The sequence below is a fragment of the Morone saxatilis genome, unplaced genomic scaffold (genome assembly GCF_004916995.1).
Source record: "Morone saxatilis isolate NCDOM2014 unplaced genomic scaffold, NCSU_SB_2.0 Contig8, whole genome shotgun sequence".
Classification (NCBI taxonomy): domain Eukaryota; kingdom Metazoa; phylum Chordata; class Actinopteri; family Moronidae; genus Morone; species Morone saxatilis.
In genome coordinates, this window is record NW_023340257.1 from 16,404,407 (window position 1) to 16,426,571 (window position 22,165).

General features: G+C 44.1%; 1 protein-coding gene across 1 annotated transcript in view; it reads right to left on the reverse strand.

The window, feature by feature from the left end:
• Positions 1-22,165, reverse strand: part of LOC118341556 (signal-induced proliferation-associated 1-like protein 3) — a gene marked incomplete at its 3' end in the record, with an annotated part of 58,934 nt that overhangs the window by 31,068 nt on the left and 5,701 nt on the right. Inside the window, 1 exon segment of the mRNA XM_035679831.1 lies at positions 4,198-4,290.

A 22,165-nucleotide genomic window follows, 5' to 3' on the forward strand; every position in this document is an offset into this window, starting at 1 on the left:
TGCATGTATAGCACATCTGACAATAAAAGCTGACTTGATTTATTTTTATTTATGAGCACGAGCCTTAGTGTGTGCAGGGGTGTAGTGGGGAAACAAACAAACCCAAGTAAACTGTTATCCACCTTGGAAACCACCTTCAGATCAACTACCAATCAATGAGGGAAACTACAGGGGTTAACCCACCCCTGTATTTACCACTACACCCCTGAGTATGTGTGACAAAATATTCTCAAGTTACAGTCTTACAGTTTTGCCTGAGCTTTCAACAACAGTGAATGTTGTAAATGGAACCGACACACAACCAAAGATAGTGAGGAAAAACAGCCCCACCGCCTTTAGCCACAAAAAACATATCTGTTACATTAAATCAACACTCTCAAAGTAAGTGTACGGATTTATAGTAACAACTGACACTGTACAGAAGGAGGGAAGAATCCAATAAACTGAAAACCATTTGCTCCATTGGTGAGATGGAGGCCACGGCAAGGGACTTTTAATCAACACTACTTCTAAATATCTTTATCGTCTACAGAGAAAAGGTAAAAAAAAAAAAGAAAAGAAAGAATTTATCTCCATTAAATACAGAAAGAATTGAGCACACACGTGTAGCTTTGGCCCAGACTTCAGAAGATAAAGTGCAGACATTTAATGCCTTTTAATTACTCACATATAGTAATTAGTTAGCTCTGGGATATACCTCCTCTGTTTTGACTTTCCCCGTCTCTCCCATTCATGCTCTTTCCCTCCTTGCTCGGCATGTTGCAGGCTTGGCCCATGCACCACAAACACACAGCGAGGCTGGTAATTACACTGGTTAGATGGTAGTAATGACAGAGTTAGCAGAGGAGTACAGCTTCCAGAGGAATGAGTGTACTCTGTGTGGAGGAGGTGCCGATGATGCTGCTGCTTGCTGGTATGTCAGACCAGGATGGGCAGACCTGAGATCAGCGTGGAGTGCAACTGAGAGCTTATCAGGAGGAGAGACAGACAGAAAGCAGTCTAAATATACTTGAAAGGATGTGCAGCAAGCAAAATTCAAAGGAAAAGACGAGAGTGCAAAGACCAAAGCTAGAAAATCTACAATAAGCATTTAACTTTAAACATTAACTGCTGACATTGTGTCACAGCAGCTCAGAGTGGTTTTAGCTTTTTAGAAATCCCCAGAGAAAAAAATGAACTCTCCAGACATAAAACGTGAGCAGCAGTTACTATAAGTGTTTAAATTAACCAAACGATGCCAGGGTGCGAGCTAGATTATGGGCTGGTTTGAAGAACAGATGGCGGTACATATGACTGGCAGATGGCAGACAGGAGCAGGAGTAGAGCACGACACTGTAATACAACACAATACAGTGCTGGCAGGGAACCGCACATCCAGCATTCATGCCATCACGGCTTCTGAAGGAGCGGACAGACCCGGAGGTGCTATCAGATCTGCAATGACTCCTGAACGACCTCAACTTATTCAGGTCGCTTCAGCAAGTCTTGAGCTTTGGCCTGATAAAATCCCCACGTTAAAATGATGCCACATGAGTACGGTATTAAAATCCAAACGTATCCTTTAAGGGTCAGTATTAAGAGACATGAAAGATTTGTAATTTGTTTATAAAGACCAAGAAAATAGCTCTGATAAACAGCAGCAGATTCATGCAGGAGTCTAAAAGGAGAAGACCTCAGAGCATTGCTGAAAGGTCAGTGCCTTTAAAAGCAGGTGGTAGAGGTGAACTGTCTGCGACCGTGAGCAAAGTTCAGCGGATGTTTCACTGCGCTGTGGCGCGGAGCAGCATGATGAGAGGCTACGGGATGACTGCTGGAGTCGGCCTGCATTTTCCTGATGCGATTGTCGGGGCAACCTGTTTTCCCTTCTACAACAACAGATTTGATAAACAAATGTTCGTTCTGGAACACGTGCCGAATGGAGCTACGGGGATCTGCTTCTGACCGGAGATCACACTCACACTCGGCTATAAGAGCAGCTTTTACACTTGACCTAAAATACCGACAGCAGCTGCACAAATGGTCACTCGTTACGTACAACAACTAACTGCAGGCGATCCTGGAAGTGTGACACTCTCAGATACAAACCACCCCGAGTCTCCTCCATCAACAACAAAACTCTACAGGAAACACTGAAAACACTGACATATCAGAACATCGGGCAGGAAATAAACAGCCGAAGCCTCCGACTCTGGTCTATATCGGGCTTGTAGGTCTGTTTGGCTTATCTGGAGGCGACATCTCCCCCTCTCAAGACTGGAGCTTTACTGAGCTACAGCTCTCTCCCTGTCGCCCTGCTTTCCTTTCCACTCACTTTCCTCCACAGTCTTTTCCTAAAGTCTCCCCCGACCCTGCTGTCATTGTCTCCACTGATTTCCGTCTACATTGTTATGCTGAATCCCGCTGATGTCGCTAGTGTCACTTCCATCTGCCTGTCTGTCCGTCATGTCGCTGTCCCATGACACTGAGACAGCTCGAGAGGAGGAGGAGGAGGAGGAGGAGGAGGAGGAAGGAGTAAATATATATAAATATAGATTCGAAACGCACTCACACACTGTCAAGACAAAACAAGTTTAACGATTTGCATTCAGTTGGAAGATCACGAATCGCAGCCCACATCATCATTCATCATCACCACTCATCATCATCACTCACTAGAACAGATGAATGGTGGTGAGGAAATCAGGAGCGGTGGAGGTGGGAGAAGAGAGATCAAGATGAGTGTGTAAATATTCAGATGCTGCAGCAGATACTGTATAAGATGTTTCTATCTCTCTGGTTTGTCAAATGATTTCCCCAAATAATCAGATTCTTCCCGGGTCAGAGGTGAGTGTGGCGGTAGGTAGCTGGAGGGGATTCAGGGTAGAGTTTTATGGTAAAAAATAAAATCCATATTATGATATTGATGGGCACTGTTTTCCAATGTTTATAGATCGAGAAAGTAACTAGTTAGCCCTTCATGTAGTTTATTTCTGGGAAGTTACAATAACTGGACAGATGTGTCGGTTTGGCCGATCCAACTAATTTAAATACCTGACAAATCAAGATAAGTCATCAAATCCAATATAGCGATAAAGCAGTCCTACTCATCGAGAAAGTAACTAGTTAGCCCTTCATGTATATATATACACACATATCTATATATATATATACACATATCTATATATCTCATATACCCAGAGAGATTAATGGAAAAACCTCTGACGGTTGACACATTTATATATATATTTATAGTATACGTCATGATATCACCCAGCCCTACTGAGATTTTCCTCTAATACAGGGATTACTTTAAAAAAGCTTTGTGAATAATTATTTTGCTAAACCTATTGCAATATTTACTCCCTCTTGTTTACTAGTGTCCAGTAAGAGTCCCAGCCGACCACAGCTTCAAAATATGACCATATGAACTAATTAAAATGTTTTTATATTCACCACAAAAAATAAATACTAAAGAACAAAACAATTAAAACACAAGAAGTTCAGCTTTTGTGGCCAGCACCTTCGTTGACACTAGAGTTAAAGATAGCTGACATTAACATCAGAGGTTTAAGTGCTTCCTGAAGCCAAAAAAACAACAACAGATGTGTAAATCACAAGAAGCTACTGATAACAACAAGTCTATGACAACAACCAGGAAGAACCCTGAAGCAAGTTCCCGTGAGCCGTTACTGGAATCAGAGAGAATTAGTATGACAGACCGAACATTGCATTGTGGGAGTCTCTATTAAGCTCGATGTTGTGTTGCGACGGTGACCGTTACTGCAGCTCTCCTCCAAAGAAAAGAGAATATTACAGGTACCCTACTTTCATTATCAGTACAGAATGCAGATGAGTAAGTGCTTTATCTACCGAACAGCGGAGCAGACAGCTCACCTCTACACTGCAGAAAAATATCCGGGTCATCAAGTCAATTAGCCTTTTAGTCTTTGGACGCCACTTTTCTTAAAGGAAACATTCTGCAAGTGAAGGGAAGTTATGTGTGAAGTTATATTTGAAGCATTAGAAGAGAAATGCCTGCATTAAAAGGTATAAAGACAATTCAAGGAAAGTGGATCACACAGCCCCAAAACAAATGTTTGTTATAAGTAAGATAAATGTTACAGTCTGTAACAGTCCACATAACCAAAACTTCAGATTAAAACAAGTTTCTATTCTAAATGACACACATATGTGCAACATCAAATGTACTAATCCTACCTTGTTCTGCCTTCAGCTGTGCAGTATGCAGGTGAAGCAGGTGTGGTGAGGTTGGACGTCACAGTGCAGGAAGGGAAGGCTCAGTGTTTTACTCTGCAGGAGAAAAACAGAAGAGAGAAATTTATATTTTCGTTGACATCAGAGAAACATCTCAACTTCTTCATGGGAAATAATGCTCTACAGCAAACCTTGTGTTGTTTTTTTAACCTTTTTGTATGTCACATAATCTGTGTGTAATAATTGAGTGTGTGTGTGTGTGTGTGTGTGTGTGTGTGTGTGTGTTCCTGCAGAGCAGCTGTAATCAGTTCCACGCTCATCAAGTCATCCACACAGACATGCGTATTGTTTGTGAGGAGTCTGAACAAAGATGCCCCAGGCGGTCTATCTGTACTGTAAACACGTTTGTATACACACAGACTGGCTTGCACACAAACACAGTTAAAGTACGTTTGGCCTCTGCAGCAACTGATGTGGTTTTAATATTAGCTCAGATAAAAGAATGTGTATAAAAGTCAAAACAGCACACGAGAGTTTTAACTAACGCAACAAACTGGTGATGTTGTCTAGTTCCTGCCTCATCCTCACACACCGTCTTCGTCGTCCAGCTCTTTCCTGAGCAGGGATGGAAATACAAAGAGAGCGAAGTGAAGTGAAGGAGGCAGTGCACTCTGATTAGAGGTCGAGGGGCCTAAGAACAGAGGCGGGGGGAGGGCTCTTCAAATACAAGTGGGACATAAAGAGAGGGGTGAGGAAGGGGGCGGGTGGGAATCCGCAGACATAATGTCCTGAGGGGGAAGCCCATTACTGTCTGACAAATACAGTTCTAATCAATACTGATCAATCAGGGTCCACTTACCCTGCCACGGCAAGCATAATAACACTGTCTTTACGCAGCGGGGGGCTGCAGGGTGGACAGGGGTCACTGATTGTGTGAGGGACTATTTTCCTACAGCAAAGGGTCCGTAAAGTAAGCAGAGTCAGTCAGGCTTTACTGCACTGCACTAGAAATTAAGTTCAACTGTGAGTGGACATTTCCGAACCATGGCCCCGGACTGATTACACCACCACTTTATATGTGAGGTGCTGTATGAAGCCACTGTCACACACACACAGAGAGAGACACAATACACACTTCAGACATATATTGCATTTAGTGGAATCAAATCAAACACTAAAAACACAGAAAAACAAACATACATTTAGAGCAAACTGATGAAAAAACACCTGCCTGAAAACTAGCCGGTTGCACTTTAAGGCTTACACCACCGCAGATACTTTAAAACTAACATGTGACGGGTATACATGAATAAGGTTAATAGGGTTTACTAAAATATTTACACGTCCACGGCAACCGCTGGAAGCTATTAAAATACAAGTGTTGTCAAGCTTTTCCCTTTAAGCTTCGGAAGCCACACTGTTGCCAAAACGTCAGCTCGTCGTGGAATAAAGTATACTCTGCGTACCGTCGTTCCAAAGTGTCCTGCTTTCTTTTGAGTTACTTGTTTTTCTACCTAAAGTCGCGTGCAACAGTGTGTGTGTGTGGTGTGTGGTGTGTGTGTGTGTTGTGTGGTGTTGTGTGTGTGTGGTGTGTGTGTGTGGGTGGCTTTCAATAAGGCCGCAGTGATTGAAAGACAGGTGTTTCAAATGTGTATGTCAGCCCATTAAGCGGTTTTCCACAGAGGCGCAAGTCCAACACCTAACTCCACGAGTCACAGCCGACAAATGACACGGCAGAGTGCGTCAAAGCGGGTGAGGGGACTCCACGACAGAGCTTGGTAAACCAGCACCAGCTACAAACCTGCACAGGGTTGAAGTCATCACCTCTGTGCCACAGGCGCAGCTTAAAGTGTTTGGTGTGAGGATCAGAAAGCTGACATCTGTGGCACTGCTGCTATTCCTGGAGTACCTGTCTGTCAACAAAATCTAGAGCTTTCAACCCATTTTCTCATGTCAGCAAAACAGGTATGTGAACAACCGGTACGCTCCACTGGGTCTGATGACTGCCTGATATTACAGAGGAGGTCTCAAGATGCACTGCGGAACAAGTTCGACAGAGGCTCCGTGAACGCCGGGATGAAGACGAATGACCTCTGCACCCTCCACAAACATCGCTGAACCTTTACACGAGGCGGTGGAGCGCAGAGAGCAGAGCTGAATTCAGAGCAGATGTCCACACGTGTCTGGTGGAAAGTCGATTTGTGTGACTGGGACTCTGGTAAAGTCTGGAGTCTGCTGTATATTTAGTAGTGGAGTCACTCTCTGTGGCTCTGAATCCTGCCAGACAGAATAACTGTCACACAGCCAGGACACAGTTGGCTTGCTCCATATGTGTGTGTGTGTGTGTACGTACAGTATGCTTTCAGGACAGTGGGCCCCCGAGTTTACATAAATAATCTATAAACAAATACATTAATCTGTGTTTCAGAGAAGATGAATCCAAGGCAACCACTGACGGGATAAACAGAGAGTCAGTGTGTGTCTGCAGGCGTCTGTGCCTTCGCCGTCTCTGGCATTATGTTGTGATTAAGACGGGATTACTGACAACTCTGATGCATGAATATTTCAGAGCATTTTCTGTGTCAGTACTCCTCCAGAGTTCAGCCTACTCAAGCTTTAACTCGTGCTGAGTGTAGAAAGCTGAGAGGTCATCACAATAAATAACTGTTTGTTTCATCAAAGGCTGTCCATGTGGCGTCTTCAGCTCTTGGCATTACATTAATGCATGTTATGATATGTTACAGTGAATTAACAGTGAATTTGGACTAAAATGTAAAAGAGTTGTATTAGAACTGGTAGCTTTTATTTCTAGATGCCAGATGATACCAGTAGGAATATACAGACTACTTAAAGATATTTAAAATAGAGCCCGAACATGTAGCTGATTAATTGCTTTGTTGATGTACAAAATTAATTTTCAACTATTTTGATAATCAATTAATTGTTTAAGTTGCTTTTTTTTTTTTTGAAACATGTCGAACATTTTATGGACGCAGTTTCTCAAATGTGAAGATTTGCGGATTTTCTCTGTTTAATATTATTTTAAACTGAATATGTTTTGGTTAGGGACTGATTGTCAGACAAGAAGCCATTGAAAGATTGTAATTTTGTATCATAATAAAAATAATGGTTAGTTAACACAGGTGGCAATAACCCAACAATCAATGAAACATACAACCTACTGTCAAACATCTGCAATAATATAAAATGTTTACTCTTTCTTGAACTTTCAACTGAACGTTTCACAGCGTTTGACAGAAGCCAGCAGTCACTTCATTGTTGTCTGAATATTGTGTCTATGTTTGCATATCCTTTACATATTCTGCTGTAGTCTGGATTGGGTAATGAGTGCTGCAGGAGAGGGAGGGAACCCCCTGCAGAGAGGGGTGGGTAGCCCCATTCACACTCCAACACTGGGAGGTGGGGATTGCCACACTTTCGTCCTTCTTCACATTCCTCTGCACGCCCCTTCGTCTTCCCCCAGTGATTCTCGCCACCTCATCTTATTGGAATTGAAATGGGGAGCAGTGGGGATGTTCGGGGCGGAAAAAGGATCTCGCTTTGCTTCCTTCCTCGCACAAGTGAATGACACGTGGCTCTGTCCTGCTGTAAAGCTTCCCACTGTGAAGATCTTCATTAAGATGAAATCAGGAGAGAGTGGGAGTGTCTCATGAGAGCAAACCACTGGAAAAGCAGAACGAAACCAGAGTGTGTTCTTAAAGTCTATAAATAAATCAAGCTGAAAGTTGCTCTGATCGATCAGCGGCTGATCAATGACTGAAGATTTATTCTAGATGAGATTGCATTGCAAAGTAAGTGCACGATTTGCATTATCTGATACACACGAGGCAGTAAATTATTATCCTCTTGCAGCAAGTCAACAAACACCATGTTTACTGCCGTCCGTCAAACTGTTTTAGACTGTAATTATCTACTTGGAGAGCATTTTTGGAAAGAATCCTAAACTTGCTGCGAGTCTGCGGGTTGTTTGTTCCAACGATTATTTATGAAGACTCATTTTTAATTATCACTTGCTAAGAAACTGATTATTGCACCATGTTAATGATATTCCAATCTGAGCTTCCTGGACACAAACAAACAACAATTAACCAACTCAAAATAAGACATTTCTCCATCTTTAAGAGCACTGAGTGAATCCACTGGCCGTGTGCTTTAACTCCGGGCAACATAAGAGGAAAATACAGTGATGAAGTCATATGCAATACACAGAGCTCCCTTTCACCAAAACCACTTGGAAATGCTGCTGTAGCTGTTTGATCGCTATGCTGGCGCTGGTTGCCATAGGAACGGTAAGGTGCACCAGCAAAAAGACGTGTGATGTAGGCGGCGGGCCGCAGGCAATCAGGAGGACACACACAACCTGAGAGAGCGAAGCAGCAAACGAAAAGACACAACTGGAATAACTGAACAACTCTAAAGTTTGCTCCTTCGGTCTTTTTCTATTCTTTAATTTGACTTCTCGGTCTGCTAACCCAAATGTCCTCAGATCTGTTGCTGCTCCCTCTGTGGGTTAATCAGTCCGTCCGTGTCATCAAAGCATGTTAGAAAGGGCTCTGAACTCTTCAAACACATGAAAAAGCTCAGCGCTCTAAAAGTGCCCTCATCAGCAGTCCTCCAGCATCTGTTACTTGTTTTTGTTTCCGTAGCATAATCCAGTTTTAGCAAATTCCAAGCGTTTTCTATAGATGGTCATCTTAGATGCTATCTCTGGTGAATTAACCGGCCATGTGCCAAGCTGCAGAGCCAGCTGTGTGGAGAGGCTTTTCAATTACATCTGCAAAGCCTGAACCTGGTGACAGAGTAAGTAAGGAGGATTAGCAGAGGTGTTTAAAGGTGACACTTCCCTGTAAGGCTGGAGGTTTATGGGCTAAGCAACCACAGAACGCCCACGGCTCTTCCTAAATAATGACTCTTAGAATATAAGAACAGCCTTTGACTCAGTGCTGTTCAATCTGACACCATGAAGTGTAGTTCTTCATGTATGTGTAAGTCCCAGGACAGCTGCTGTAAGTGAGAAGGACCTCTCAGAGAGTCCCGGTCTGTATGTTTACTACATATCATATATAAAAGAGAGGATGTGTCCTTTCATCAACACACAGCCGTGCTCCTGGCGTCAGGAGGCGGTTAGAGCCCCGGTTACTGTCTATTATGTAGCTACCTACCTGTTGCAGCTGCAGGAGGCCCACATTTTATCTGACGGTCTTACAGAACGGCCAGACGCATTCCTGTGCAGTGATGCGCATGTCAGACACGAGACCAGACCGGTCGACCTCTTTCTACTGAACCCATCAGCTCCACCGAATCTTTGATCCGAACTCAGGCTGGAGGGCGCATTCCTGACTAGACTTACACACGTTCCTGGCTGTAAAGTGGACGACACGCAGGAGACAACGTTACAACACTAGTACATGTTTTAAACAGCCGATGATGTGTTCAGGCCCATCTTAAAAGCACCTACCACCTAAAAGCTTGCACCATCCAAACAGTATAAACATAAAAACTACAATAGATACTTGGCTGACTGCTCACGACGCAAAAACACGTGGAGGAGAGACAATAAGGAAACCGAGCTACAAGCCCTCAGCTCTGTGTGCGGTGAGACTGGGTGTGTGTGTGTGTGTAGCAGACGAGGGTCCTCGGGGTTACTTACACCGTCACAGCTGCTGCAGCTCCCACAGAGACATCTCAGGGGAAAACAGCGGGCTACTGCTCCTCCACACAGATTAACCGGAGGGTGTGCACATGGACCGTCGAGGAAAATACTGACACAGGCTTTAAGTTTAACATGCATTAAATAATTCAGCCGTACTTCTGCAGCAATAGAGAACGGTCTTAGGATTTCTTTGTTTTTCCTGAGTTTTATTTTTAAATAATTTATCATCTAAATAAATAATTTATTCGCTTTATCTTATCACTCTGCTTAGATGGGTTAATTACTGTGCTACTAAACTTAAATCTAGTTATAATGTAATGCAAAAAGAGTCAAATCTGTGAGTTCCTACTGTGTTTAATTATATCTTTCTGTGGTTGGAGTGAGAGGAAGAAGCTGAACATGAGTGAGATACAATCCATGGATGTGTACTACCTTCATGTTTAAATGATACTGTGTTTGTGTATCAGCTCGGATGTAACAGAGTCGTAAAAAATAACAGATTTCGTCTTCAAAACTATCAACAGGAAACATTAAAACTGTCCAACGACAGAAACATTTAGTATTAAGAGTCAATGAGTTTGTTAAGTGCATGCTACTACAAAATAAAAGCATACTGAACGCTTACATTTACACATTTTCAGTGAGTGGATGTAAGACCGTGTTCTTCTAGTAAATCTAGTCCACTAACGACCTACTTTACACCTCATTCATCACCGGGAATATGCAGAATTACATTTCTGGGATAGATACTTAAATTATTCAATTAGTGTATTAAATGTGTTAATGCATGTAAATGACTGTTAAAGGAACAATAAAGGCTTTTAATTAACATATTTTGACCTCTGGTAGCTGGTTTCACTGGGTACGATTAATCATTACAAACAGAAGTATGTAAAATAAATATGGTGCTTTGTCGAGACACAGCTGCCAGTACACTGTATCAGTGACACACACTTATATATATAATTGGGAAAGATGTTGGATTCGTATTTGCTCACCTGTCAAGATGCTGACAGCACTAAAGGCAGATCGTGAGAGCAATTCAACTGCAGTAAATACATCTGCCATATTCAATCTGTGTAGCACAACAGTGATTAGCTGTTCCCCCTTCAGAGTGCAGCTTGGCAGAGCGGCAGCAGTCAGATAACCGTGAGCTGTGGCAAACAGATTAGCAGTTTGTGCTCCTGTTTCCAAAAGTCTCTCGCCGCTGAGTAAGAGAACTGGACAGCAGACGTTTTTCCTCAAATCGACCAGAAATATCTTGACCATTTATAAAGCTCTACGCTGTGATTTGATTGCACTCTGAGGTCAGATGCAGTGCTTCCAAACAAAAACCCAAAATATCCAGCTGATTGTGATTACGGGGGTTGTAATCATTGGTCTATTACCATAATCTCACACAAATCCCATAAACACACACAAATGAAACGTGATCAGAGCAGCAAAGGCTCTGATCAGGATTATTTTAGTGCCTGCAGGTAACAAATCATCCTGGTCCCACATTAAAGGTGGAGTCAGTTATTGTGGAGAAACCGTTGATTGTTGAGTCTCATTCAAGTGTTTGTTGTTTGTTTCTGTTTGCCAACGCAGTCGTACTCTGACCTGGGAATGACTCGACATCTTTCTCCAGAACAACTGCCTCCACTTTTAGGCCTTCGTCAAGATGGTGACACATTTATATTTATTGTGTTTTGCACTTTACTTTGTCTATCTTCACTTGGACTTCGGGGTTTCCAACTTGAGATAGGAATCGAGAACCGGTTCCAAACTGCACCATCCTTTGTAACGGTATGCCACCCGGGTTATCAGCTCCTCGGATCAATGCCAGCGTGTTGTTCGGCGGCACATTGCAAAACAATGACGTCAAACTCACGTAGACGCTGCTGGGAACTTCTAACAAGAAGGAGACACGACAGAGTGGAAGAAAAGTGAGGCCTAATGTAACGTAGGCGTAGAAAATAGATTTTAAATAGATTTGTTTCTGTGAGTTTTGGTCCCACCGTTTAGAGAAACACAAATACCTTCTTACTACCAACCACAAATGTATCTGTGGGACCAAGAAAACTAAATATTGTGTTAATTAATTATTCATTATTAATAATTAGTGAGCAGTAGAGGTTCTGGTGGGAGGACTTTACCTTAAGACAGAGCCAGAAGAGCCGTTTCTCCACGTACAAACATGAGATATTAATGCTCTGCTCTAATTACTGCTATGAAAGCCAATAAGCCAAATGTTCCCATTCCTTTGTACTTTGAATGATAGTCTTGTTTACTTTAAAATGATAATGAGGACTTATTTAATATAAAGTCATTTCACAGCTGCATTGTATGAAGAGAAAAACAAACATTGATTTGAGGCTCAGCTGATCTTGTTACGGACACAAACACGTTTATAATCAAAGTAAGATATCGAAGGATTTTTGGCATCTTTTTCCACAATAATGCCTTCACAGAGGAAGCGGGGGCAGACACATAAATGTGTGTGTGTGACGGGTTATTTCAAGGTTCTTCCTGTAACCGAATCAGAGCAGTGACAGACTAATGAGGCTAAATGATGATGAGGCTTCAGGAAGAGGAGGCCTCCAGCAGGGAGAAGAGGAGATGTGTCAAACAGCTGGGAGAGCGTCGGGGCTCTTTCTCCGGAAGCTTCACTTTTATAGAAACGCTATATGTAGCAGAGGAGAGCGTATCATCGTCTACGATATCCACAGGGAGTCTGGAGCCGAGCTACAGAACATATTAGAGCATGTGGTGAATTATTGATCTTCATAAGGAAATCCCGTCCTTCAAAGGGAGGTCAGAGGTCAGGGTTAACAGCGTGGGTTCATGTCTTTAAAGCGCACTCTTTCTTCTCACTCCCCTGCAGCTCGCTCTCAGATATATATATATATTTGTTATCTGACGTAAACGCACGTAGGCTCTCATTCAACAACCCCCCGATCGGCCCGCCAGCAAAGCAACTACGACTTATGAGTCCATCTCACCACTTCCAGCGAGCGGATCAGGGAGGTTCAACATCGGGGTAAGCCTCAATCAGAAAATTCCTAAAGCGCATTCCTCCATGCACCTCACTAAAAACAGATTATTTAATCAGCACAGGCACAGAAATGAGCCAAAAAGGGTATTTGAGGCTAAGAACAGACTCTGGCAACATTAAAGACATACTGAAGAAGAAAACAGACCAGTGCAGTCTGCTGACTTCACCAGTTTGGATATACTTTCATTAATTGTGCAGCCCGACTGTCGACGATCTTTCTAGTTCAAGTCTGCTCAGGGAACTGTGTCGCTCTTCATGTCTCTCTCCTCATTTCCTGTCACCTCTCTACCTTCAACTCTCTCGTGAAGGCTTGGAAACAGAAAACTCAATAATCAATAATGAAAGTAATCATTGGTTGCAGCACCAGCCAATAAATGACGTAGATCCTATACATGAACTAGAAATACTGTTATTTCCTGCTGTCTCCTGGTTAAATCAGTTACCGTAAAGATTCATCGCTGCGGTCAATGAAGACACTTTGACCTCATAGTCGATGAAAAATGAAAAATGCTGCTGTCTGTCTGTCTGTCTGTGTGACATGAGAGCACAGCCTCGTGTGTCACGTATTTTAAACGTAAAGGAGAGGAAGTGAGTGACATTTCCATCAGTCGCGGTTTTAACACGGCTGCTTAATGAGGAGTGACACTGTTGTCCTCCTTTCTGCGACCCACTCTGCATGAGGCATCGACAACAGCGAGAGAGCACGGGGTCAGGGGGCGAGTGAGTGTGTGTGTGTGTGTGTGTTGTGTGTGTGTGTGTGTGTGAGTGTGTGTTGTGAGCTGTGTGTGTGTGTGTGTGGTGAGTGTGGAGTGTGAGGTGTTGTGTGTGTGTGTGTGTGGTGTGAGTGTTGTGTGGTGTCGGATTTGTGTGGGACGTCGAGGTGTGAGTGTGTGTTCACGCTGTGCAGGTGTGGTGTGTGTGTGGTGAGGAGTGCTGTCGTGAGGTGTGTGTGTGTGTGTGTGTGTGTGTGGTGTGTGGTGGTGTGTGGGTGGTTTTGGTTGTGTTGGGGTGATGTGTCTGTGTGTGGTGGTGTGTGTGTTGTGTTGTGTCTGTGTGTGAGGTGTGTGATCTGTGTGTGAGTGTTGTGTGTGTGTGTGTGTGTTCTGTGGTGTGAGTGTGTTGTCTGTTGTGTGAGTGTGGAGTGTGTGGTGTGTGTGTGGTGTGTGTGTGTGTGTGATGTGGTGTGGTTGGTGTGGTGAGTGTGGCAGGATTACCAGTGTAGTCAAACAGAGGGGCTCTGACACAATCCCAGTCTCTCTCTCTCTCTCTCCCACCCTCTCTTTCTCTCTCCTCTTCTCTCTCTTCCCCCCCCCTCTCTCTCCCCCTCTCCCTCCCTCTCTCTGTCCCCCCCTCTCTCTGAAAGAAGAGGCAGTTAGGAGCTCGGACCTTATTGTATGAAGACACTGTGAGCTCCCAGAGGAATAAATGAGCTCTCCAAGACAAACCCGACTGTTGCAGATCATTTTCCCCTCAGTCACTGTTTCTCCTTCATGAATGACTCACACGGACTAGAGGTCAGAGTTTGTACTACACCTGAAAATCAAGATAGCAATAAAAACGTGGTTTATTATGAAGTCCTGTAGCTTTTTGCCTGATTTGGGGTTTTGAAAACTATGACTGCAGCATTTGTGTAACTGTACGGCCTAGATAAGAGAGAGCGTGGCACGGCAGAAAGATAGCGGCCCGAGATAGAGATAATAGCGGCCGGCGGTTCCTCTGATGAAATGATGGAGTCCTCTGGGGTTTTCTACACAGACAGCGTGTACTGTAACTGGCTTTGTAGCGCAGTCAGTGGTTAGGCCAAGACAACGTGTGGGAAAGGGTTGGCATGTTGTGGGTATAACGCTGTAAAGTCAAATTAATCTGGTTTAAACTCGGGCAATTTTGCAGATTATTCAGTGCAATTTCTCCTCCGTAAAATGAAGCACAGTATGAAAGGAAGCAGAGTTTTACAGGCTCGATTTTAATTCACCTGACACTGACTGAGGCTGAGTCAAATATGCTGACCTGGATAATGCAGTTATGGCTTTAAATTCAGCTCACGCCCCGTCAGGTTCAAAGTGCGGCTGCGAGGTGAACTCGGCCCGGGTTCACCTCGATTCAAGCAATGACTAACATGACACGAGGTATGCAGGCGGTTATGTTTCTCACAGGATAACGTCACTCAAGAGCAGCAAAGAAAAGAGATGTACCCACATTTCCACCTTCCCGCAGGACAAGATCCCAAAGATAATCTTTACATCTATAACACGAGATGATGCAGGATCGCCAAATATCCTCAGAGAGAAACGCCTCTGAGTTGCAGCCTTTAAATCACTTCTATGATATGAATATTTGAAGTATAAAGTCAAACCATTGTTTTTTAAGAAGTGCAGAGTGTGTTTGAATACATGTAAATGTGAAACAGCTCCCAGAAAGCAGAACCGTTTAAAGTTCAATTGTTTGCAGAAAAGGAAGAGAAAGACTTGATCTGAGGAACATAAATCTATCGTACGGTGGAAATAATGACCATAAAGAGCAGCTGACAGTAAGTTACAATCACAGGAACTCCTTTCTGTGATGTGAGCAAACACTAACTTTCAGAGGAGTAAAGATTGTGGATCTCTTGAGGGATCCTGTCTTTTAAACGTCACTCTCCTGTCCTCGCCCAACCTCTCTCTTTGTTTACAGTTGGACTGATGGCACTCCCTACACCGCGCCCTGTCCCGGGGTGATCCTGACCCGGACCCCTTCATCCACCACAGGGACTCTACAGGAGCAGCAGCAGCAGGCTCAGAGCTGCTAGAGGAAATTAAAAACACAGCTACCACTCCCTTGTTCCTCCCTTGTTCCTCCCTCTCCCTCCCTCTCCTCTTAACTGAGGCCAAATGCTAGTAACTGCTGGTGAAGTCTGCATACGAAGCTCCAAACCTTTTCTTTTATATTTATTATTTATTGATGAGAGCTGCGTTTGATAAGGAAAACAACTGTTAAACTCTTGTTTCTTTGAGGCCCCAAAGATAAAATAAAACTGCAACTCGTTTTCTCCAATTACCCTAAACATAAACATGTATATTTATATATATATTTATGTATATTTATGTTTATATATGTAGTAGCCTGAGTCACTTCTCTCACTATAGACTCCACTGTGGTCAGGTTGGTGAGAAATGTCGGGCTCAGCTTGTTTTTAGCCAAAGAAAGACATTCACTGAAGGTGGGAGAGCGGCAGCATGAACAGGATGTAGAGGCAAGGAACACGGAAAATACAAGGGGGAGGAATGCGCGGGGGAACCCCAAAAAATATGATCCTCTATGTTTTAACAGCCACTCAGGCAATTTTTTCAACGGCTGACTGAAATTTCTCACAGTCTGAAATGTGGCGAGCCCGGTGCTTTACATCTGCTCAGTCTCAACACAACTTATCTAGAAGTTACGCTGCACGGAAAGTTTGTTGATGGAGCATTACACAATCTAATTTAATCTCTAAAACTTATTTTGTATTATTTTCTAACCAATTAGTAGAGGGCGATATATTCATTCACTGCAGCATTAAACCAGCAATATATTTCTGCATTAAAGTGCAGCAGAGGCTCTGTAGCTATGGAGATACCACATGGAGGCCGCAAGAACTGTGATCGAGCCCCTTTCCATGTTACTCTTTGGTAAAGCCATACTGAATATTAATTTATAATAGATAGGTCTCTGTGGTTTATTTTCCCCTCTTGGCAGCGACGCAGCCATGAGGGAGTAACTGGTCCGAACATAGACCTTAAAAGAGTTTACAAAGGTGATCTCACTGCCGGGTTCGTCATTCAGAAAGAAAAAAAACGAGCCCTTTCTCCGTGTATTCGTCTGTGTGTCTCCCGCCTGTCACTCTTGTGGAGCAGCTTCATGTAAACACGTTCAAACAGCCCAAACCCACAACCCCCAAAACAAAGCCGCCGGCTGCTGGAACTCCTGGCAAAACAGGAAATACAACTTCATCGCAGCAGCGGCAGCAGCAACACACGGCAACGCGAGGATGACTTTGAGCAAAACCTGGCAATCGAGTTTCACTACGCCGTGAGTCATCGCACACCTCCGTGAACAAGGAGCAACAATTTGTTTCTTTGGCACACACACAATAACCTCTTGACTTAATACAAACAGAAACTTTCTGATATTCAAAATGGTGAGTAAGTGAAGGAAATTCTGGGAACAAAACCAAAAACTGAACAAAAAATGATCCGTCTTAGCGTGAATACTCTGAACCTTGTCCTGTACGCTCCTGCACTGTAACTCTAGTGGGATGAGGGTGGGAAGTAAAGCGGCTCCCTTCAAAGTCTCTGTGGAAGGTCTGCTTAATGAGACGAGCCGGTCTCTTTACGTGCCACATGTGCTGCCAAATCACATACACGCTTTTACCCTCAGAGCCACACCTTTCAGCTCATTAGTGCTTCTGTATCCTGCATGATCCTGTTTTTCTTGGCGTCCTCTTTGTCTTTCTGCTGTCTTTTCTCTCTTCTGTGTCATCCTGGCAGCTCTTCCCACCTGTGTAACACTGTTCATTTCTCCCTTTCTTTCCCTGCCAGACGGACGGAGCAGAGGGAGAGAGAGAGAGAGAGAGAGAGAGAGAGAGACAAACAGCACAAACAGCAGAGCGTCCAGTTCTCGCTGGGTGGCCTGAGTCCAAGCTGTTTACTGACGGAGAGTCGCAACAGCAGTTCATAATGCAAACGTTAAGCTAAAGCATCACACACACACACAGACACACACAGACACACACACACAGACACAGACACAGACGATGTACATCTGAGCACCTAATGAAGCTTCTGCTGCAGCCACCCACTAACCACTGAAGTGCTGCGGTTCTGCTCTTTTTATAAACAGACCTGGAGAACATGGGGAACAGGTGTCACACGTACTCAGTGGCAGCTGAAGGAGGTTTAACATTAAAGCTGTGACCTCCTGAGAGAAACTCTCTACCTCTGTCCAACACATTTGCCAGACCATTTTAGTTTGTTCTCCTGCCAGTGGCTCGGCACTCACTGAGGCAAATATTGACTGAGGGCTGGCTCGGGCCCTTCCTCTGTGCTCCACCACATCACCTTGGACTGCAGTACACGTCCAAAGCCATACCGCCCACTTCACTCTGTTATTCACTCTGTTATTCACTCTGTTAGCCAGAAAAAACCATAAAGAGGACGTTCTTTTGTTTTGTTCCTGGTTAAACCACCAGTTCCACATTTCATTGAAAAAGGGCTTAGTGTCATCACGTATGGGGAAGGTCAAAGCAGTGATTCAAACAGTGACTAGCTCTTCACTTCTGATAAGCGGTGACCAGCTTGTTTCTAAACTGACTCATACAGGATTACAATCGGGGATCTTTGACTTGGCAGATGAACTAAAACCGACGCCATAGACACACTCTACGTCCTGTAATGGTCCACGCTGCAAGTTTGGTTTTTACTTCGGGGACAAATGAACCGACCAAACAAACAAATTGTGGTTTTACAAAGTTCAAAGAGTGCAGATGTTACGAGACTTCCTGAAGTGTTGTTTGACCATTAGGTGGCCTCCAAACTGCCTCGACACGAACCCTCCTCAAACCACATTTTGTAAGTGTTTACACGTCCGATTCTGCATGAAATAAAAAAAGATATTGAGTGTTAATCAGTGAGCTTTAGACGTGATTCGTTACCTTTGGACAGAGCCAGGACCTTCTCATCGGTTGTATGTGTGTACAGAAGAGTAGCTCTGGTGTTAGTTGGAGCCCAGATGGTTAAGAGTCTGTCTGCATGGTTCCTCCCTCCACCACACTGGCCTGTACTGAGCCATCTGTTTAACCAAGCAGACTGTGCCAGGCCGGGCCAGACCAGGCCCTGTCTTATAGCCTAAGAGCAGGCCTGCGTCTTTAGAGAAGCAGAGGGTTAGTTTTGGATATCATTTGCATTCCCTCTTTCGAACTTCCTTCCCTGTGTAAACAAGTAACCTGGCATGTACGAACCACCGGGACAACATACTATTGTCTGGTAAAGCCGGAGAAAGTTCATTTAATCAGATGTGATGATGAAAGATGTGCCAGGAAAAAAAAAAAAAAAAAAAAAACTTCTGCTTGCTTATGCAAACTCAACATTTCCATCAGATTTAGAAAATGTGTAAAATCTACACTCGAGTCATAAACTGAAGTGTAACTGTCCTAGAGATGTACGACACAGAAGCGTAGCGGTAATTTCACCAGAGATAATGTAGTCTTGAGAGGACAAAGGTCTTTTACGAGATGGTAATGAGTCTGTTGGACTACATACCGCCGTACGCCGTACATACGAGGCTGCTGCTTCGAGAAGTGGAGCTCTGCCATGGCTAAGCAGCTTAGACTAAACTTGCCAAAACTTGCATACAAAAACAGCACAACCTCTTTAAGATCACTCATTGTGTCTCATCAGTGCTTTTTTCCCCTCTTCAGCATCTATTTGATACTCTCTATAAAAAGCCCAGTGTGTTCACCATCCCCACCCTCAGCTCCCCTCCGCACACTCTCTTCAGACAGCTCTCCCTTTCAGTGCTAGAATCAGCCTTTGTTAATTATAAATCTCACCCTGTCCTCTTCCTCTAACAAGGCGCAGGGTAGGAAAGCACCCAGAGCAAATGCATGAGGTGAGGAGGCTTATTAAGAGGGAGAAAGAAGTGAGGAAGAATGATTCGAAGGAGGAGGGCCAGACAGAAAGATGACACACAGAGAGGAGAGAGTTTGTTTTGGGAGAAAGAGGGATAAAATAAGGAGCGGGTAGCAACCGAGGGAGCGTGGCTGACCCCGATTCTGCCATGACTCCACTCTGCTAGGAGGAGGGGGGAGTCCAGACGTAAACCTACAGTGACAGGGCTGCTGCTGCTCCAACAACGCGCCCCCCACCACTGAATCAGCCTTCACTTGTTCCTGCTCTCCCCCTCCTCTTCCTCCTCCATCTCTGCTCTTCGCTTTGCTCTTGAACAACACGGGAAACTTCTTCAAATGCTGTGAGGAGATCTGCCATGTTGTGAACGCACTACACTGGCGAATACAACGGATCCAAAACTCAAGAACATTCAGTGGCACTAAAAGCTTTGTGAACAGTTTGGCGTCATTAATCGTGCGGTCTGCATTTCTCAGTGCAACCAAAGCATGTGAAAAAGGGGAGAGAGAAGGCTGCACATAAAGAATGCGAGGAACGTGGCGTTATGAGCCCGTTTTATTAAGAGAGGGAGAGGATGGACTCAAAACTGGACTGCAGTCAGACCCCTGGGGCAGAGTTCAGCCCAGCACAAACCAGTCTGGAGGGGGGCAAATAAACATGCCTGCCTGGCTGGCTGTGAGCGCTGAGAGGGCCGACGGGGAGGTTAACTACAAACCACAGCGGGACTACTTCACTTGTGTGTTTATGAGCAGGAAACTGCCTCACGACTCATACACACAACGCTTACAAACTCCCTGCTAGACGGACAGATCCACCATCATGTGCATCCACTTGTAAGACGAATAAAAACATCACGTTGGTACAGATAATCATGAATTGTGAAGGGGGGGGGGGGTAAATAAACTCAAGCCGATAACATTTTGAGGCAGTAAGACAAGAGAGCGGCCGCAAGCAACAAACTATCAGCTCACTGTGGGAAGAGGATTAAAAGCACTAAGCTCACCGTTTTGGCAGGAGACCCTGAGATGGTGTGCTAAGTGGGTTAAAGCACACCCCGAGTCTCATAATCGCTGCCGTCTCCCCCTCGTCTCCCCCTCGTCTCCCCCTCGTCCTCCCTCCGTCTGCCAACGCCAGCCGAGGGGAGCAATTCCAAGTCCCACAGAATAGTTGGAGACGTCGAGGTAGCAGGAGTTAGATTAAATCGCACCAGAACGTGAACATGCAATTTCATCTGGACACAACCGGAATCATAGATAGATACTTTATTGATCCCAAGCTGGGAAATTGCAGTGTAGCAGCAGCTTTACACACAGTAACAACACCATGAAGTAAAGAGAACAACCTAGACATATATATATATAAAAAACAATATAAAATGCAAAATAAAAAANNTAGTGCAAGTAAAAATAAAAATATAAGGAGCAGTGAACAGATAAAACATATAAGGAGTGTTTTATGGCTGAGTCTTCCTTTTACAAGGGTCTGCTGCTCTTCCTCTCACACCTACTGTAACGTGTGATGAAGTGTTTCTACCTCTTCTCCCCCGTCTCTTTATGTGAGGACATATTTTTCCTGTGTGTAGAGCTAAAGTGTTACTGTGTGTCTCTTTTTATTGATCTGTGTGTTTAGCTCTTACAAAAAAACCCAAAAAAAATGCATCTGGAGTCCATACTGAATCCCTAGCCAACATTTGTAGACACACACACAGACACACACAGACACACACACACAACGTCACTAACCAGACACTGTGGTAACACGAGTCTATGGTGAAACTGTAGTACTGTATCCTGGCTCCACTTTAGCACAGTCGAGGCCCCAGAGAGACCAGGCACTGTTTGCCTGCGGGACTCTGACTAGTGAGAGCAAACAGAGTACAGTAGGTCCACTGAGACTGAGCTGAAACACAAGAGCTGCAGAAAGTACTGTACAAACTGGTGCTGTGAGAAAAGAGAAACAAAGAACGCAGCCAGGGAGTTTAAAACAAATCGCCCCAGAAGCAATTCTCAAAGGTAACTGTGTATCTGTTAAAATGGTAAAACAGGTATGAGAGGTGCAAAAATGAAACAGGGCTTCTTATCTAAACCTCCACTCTGTGAGAGTACTGGGGAGGCATTTTAAAAACCCCATCAAAAGGTTTGAGCTGCTTTTCAACCCGCTCCCACCGACAGCACTAGAAGCTGGAGAAACTAATCTTCCACAATACGAATTAAACACTACTTTTATGCCTCCGATTCCCAGAAGACTGATCCTTCTAGAGCAAAAGGGATGAAACGCCACCCACCTATACTCATCGGATGAACGGATCTAACACAGGTTACGCTCGCTGTTGGATACTGCACTCCGCGTATAGTCTTGTGTAGATGTGAACCTGCGTAGTTATCACTTTTCTGACATTGAACTTGTTTATTTATCCACTTATTCCTGATGTAGTTGTGGGGGGTTACGTGTAAGGGCTGCTTCTTTTTCTGCACGAAAGTAGAAGCAGGTGGTGAGCACAGGTGAACAACACCGTGTATTCAGAAGATATTATAAAGAGGGGCTTGTCTCCACTGAGAAAGGATTACAGGATAAAGGTGTGGCTCTATTTAACTCATAGGAGCATTGTGTGTGTGTGTGTGT